At 45.9% G+C, this 3,652-nt stretch overlaps 1 pseudogene across 1 annotated transcript; it reads left to right on the top strand.

Moving 5' to 3' along the window:
* Positions 1–622: 622 nt before the first annotated feature.
* Positions 623–1,353, top strand: LOC145715543 (immunoglobulin heavy variable 3-74 pseudogene; annotated as a pseudogene). The gene is made up of 2 exons (XR_014137758.1): positions 623–730; positions 830–1,353. The product of XR_014137758.1 is annotated as an immunoglobulin heavy variable 3-74 pseudogene (transcript).
* Positions 1,354–3,652: the final 2,299 nt, after the last annotated feature.

Below are 3,652 nucleotides of genomic sequence, written 5' to 3'. Positions count from 1 at the left end.
GGGTACAAATCAACATACAAAAATATGTTGTATTTCCACACACCTAAAACATAGTATATGAAAAAAATAACAAAATCACACAATTGAAAATGGCACAAAATGGAGCATCTGTGTGGCTCAATCCGTTAAGTGCCTACTGTTGATTTTGGCTCAGGTCATGATCTCATGGTTCCTGAGTTTAATTCTAAGGCAGGGTCTGCAATGATTGTGCAGAGCCTGCTTGGGATTCTCTGTCCCCTTCTCTCTCTCTGATCTCTCTCTCCTTCCCTCTATCTGTCACACAAAAATAAACACACATTAAAATATATGGCACAAAATAAAGTATTTAGGATTAAATTTCACTAAAAAGTAAAATAGCATACCAAACATGACGTGCTGGGAGAAAGACATGTAAAATGGCAAACACAGAGGAAAAGATCACTGTGTTCACAGATTAGAATTATTTATACTGTCACAGTCCCTTCTGCAAGAAGTGATCTAGAAGTGCCTCTCAAACACTGGTTTTAAATTTGAAACAAATCTAAGTCTGGAGCCTGATATATAGTCAGAGGATATGCAAATAGGGCCTTCCCTGTGCTGATTAAACCAGTCCAGCTCCAACCCTGCAGCTGGGAGAGGAGCCCCAGCCCCGGGAGTCCCAGGTGTTCCCATTCTGTGATCAGCACAGAACACACACACCTCACCATGGAGTTTGTGCTGGGCTGGGTTTTCCTGGTTGCTCTTTTAAAAGGTAATTCATGGTGAACGAGGGACACTGAGTCTGTGAGTGGATATGAGTGAGACAGTGGATGTGTGACAGTTTCCTGACCAAGATGTCTTGTGTCTGCAGGTGTCCTGTGTGACGAGCAGCTGGTGGAGTCTGGAGGAGACCTTGTGAAGCCTGGGGGGTCCCTGAGACTCACCTGTGTGGCCTCTGGTTTCACCTTCAGTAGCTACTACATGCACTGGGTCCGCCAGGCTCCAGGGAAGGGGCTGCAGTGGGTCGCAAGCATTTATAGTGATGGAAGTAGCACATACTACACAGACTCCGTGAAGGGCCGATTCACCATCTCCATAGACAACGCCAAGAACACGCTGTATCTGCAGATGAACAGCCTCAAGACCGAGGACACGGCCACATATTACTGTGCGAAAGACACAGTGAGGGGACCTCACTGGGAGCCCAGACACAAACCTCCCTGCAGGAGGGGATCAGAACCACCAGGGGGCGCACACTATGCACAATTTTCCTTTGTGTTCCCAGGAGCAGGTGCAGATGGATGTTACAGGAAGTTTTCCTGTCAGGGTCTGGGGTTTCCTCTCAACACAGCAGTCCTGGACACAGGAATCTGTGCGTACCTATTAACTTTCTGAATTAGCAACTGTGTTGTCATAGGAAAACTGCACTAAGATGCACAAAGACACAGTTGTTTGCATTGCTTACTCCTGTCCCTCAACATGAGTGAATTACAGATTTCCTGAGGCACAACAGCTGAACCTTAAAGCAGTCCCAGATGCACTCCCTGTGCAGCCAGGACCACAGGATCCCACAGCTCCCCATTATCTTCACCCATCGCTTGTCCCAATCAAACAACGTGACTCTTCCCTCCTGGCATTTGCTACTCAGGACATTCAATGAGCTACAGCTTTATTCAATTCCTCTAAACAAGAGATGAATCATCTCCATGTATTAGTCAGGATTCCCTTGAGCAACAGAATCCAAAGCACATTGGTTTCCATGACAAAATATGTTGGGAAGTCCCATGATCTACTGTCACAAGTTGGGGACCCAGGAAAACCAATGGTGTAATTCTCGCCTGATTATGAAATACTCTAGTCTCAGAACCTGCAGAGCTGATGATGTAGCTCTCAGAACAAGGGCAAGAGGAGACCAATGTCCAGTTCAAACAAGCACATGGGAAGTAAAAATGAGGGAATTCTTCCTCCCTCTGCTTCGGGTTCTACTCAAAACTATAATGGAATGGGTGATGCCTAGGCAGAAAGAAAACATGGATGGAAATGCCAATCTCTTCTGGAAACACATATCAGACATACTCAGAAGGAGTGGTTAATCTGGGCACCCATGACGCAGTCAAGATTAAAATAAGGTAATCATGAAGTCAACCTGCTGTAAATATGGAGTTCAAAGACTAAAGATTTAGAATGCCTGGTGGGCATGGCAGTGCTCCTGTGAAGAAGGACAGCAGAGACCAATGGGGGGGCACTGCGATCTGAGGGTCCCCTGGCTGGCATAGGGAGAGACAGTCCCTTCTTGGAGTGCATTTGGGAGAGGGGGCATTGCCTCTCATGGGACACGAGAGCTGACAGGCACCATTGCACTGCCCTGGTCATTAGCATTGGAGCCTCTGCTAAGAGCACCTAACTGGACGCTGCCTTCTTGATGTTCTTTACCATGAACTCCAAGCCCCTAATGTTCATGCAACTGCCCTTCTGGGATAACCAGCTCCAGCCACAGCACAGAAAAACCCTCTCCCAGAGGATCGGTGGGGTCCCTATAATACTGAGTTCATACAGTTTGGACTTTTGAAACCCAGCTAGAGCTCCTGATATAAAATATAAGAGCTCTGTGCCACCAGGTGGGCCAATGGCTTGGACACAGGCAGGGTGAAGGCAGGGTTCTGACTGGGACCAACGAGTACAGATTTTTCTCTCTGTGGGAGGGCTTCCTGAACAGGGGCGGCTGGGAACTCCAACTGCAGGGACTAGAGGGGTTGCTGATGCCAATATTTCCTCCCGCCAATCAGCATGGACAGAGTTCAGTGAGCAGCACAGCACCCCCCAGTAGAAGCTGAGCCACTGACACCAAGATCCACCCCCCTTGTCTTACTCAGATGCTTCCTTACTACGAAAAGACTGCCTGGAACCCAGACCAGCACCACGCCCCTCCCTCCAAAGACCACCATATACCCCCACAGGCACCAAGTCTACTGACCATATAGTGAGGCAAAGCTTCACTTCTAGGGGAGATAGGAATTAGCCTCTTTTAACAGCCAGAACAAACTCACTTAGTTAAAACACAACACTGGACAAAGTTGAAAAACTCCCTACTGGAGGCAAGGAGAAACCTGCAGAGGACTGACTTGAGGGACACAGCAGCCAATACATGACAGCACAGTGCACACAGCACATGCAAGAAATGCTTCTAGAATATCAGGTACTCAACAGTATGTAAACACTTCTCATGAAGACACTACTCTAGAAGCAGAAAACATAACAGGATTTTCCGAAAAACTTAAGAAAGCAGAGACAGACATACAGACTGATGGAGGAATGCATTCCAAAAGAATAAACGATAAAAGGTCATTGTAAGGGATATAATTAAAACACATATAACAAATATGCCTCAAACAAAACTATAATAAGTAAAAAGAATTTTTAAAAACTATCATAAGGACACTAGCTGTGCTTCAAGAAAGCAAACAAGACAGGAGGATACCCTGTCTACATATAGAAAAGACCTAAAAACTTGTCAGTCTGAAACGTTACAAATGCTATAAACGGGATGTGAAACTGATTGTATATAATGACCTCAGGTGGAAAGAAGCAGATGAGTGAGTAAGTGACATAGAAGATAAAATTATGGGGGAAATGAAGCAGGAAAGAAGAGGAAAACTAAATATTGCATCTCAAACGTATACTTCGGGAACTCAGC

This window comes from Panthera onca, chromosome B3 (assembly GCF_046562875.1).
Source record: "Panthera onca isolate mPanOnc1 chromosome B3, mPanOnc1 haplotype 2, whole genome shotgun sequence".
In the NCBI taxonomy this organism is placed as follows: Eukaryota; Metazoa; Chordata; class Mammalia; order Carnivora; family Felidae; genus Panthera; species Panthera onca.
This window is presented reverse-complemented; position numbering and strand designations above follow the sequence as displayed.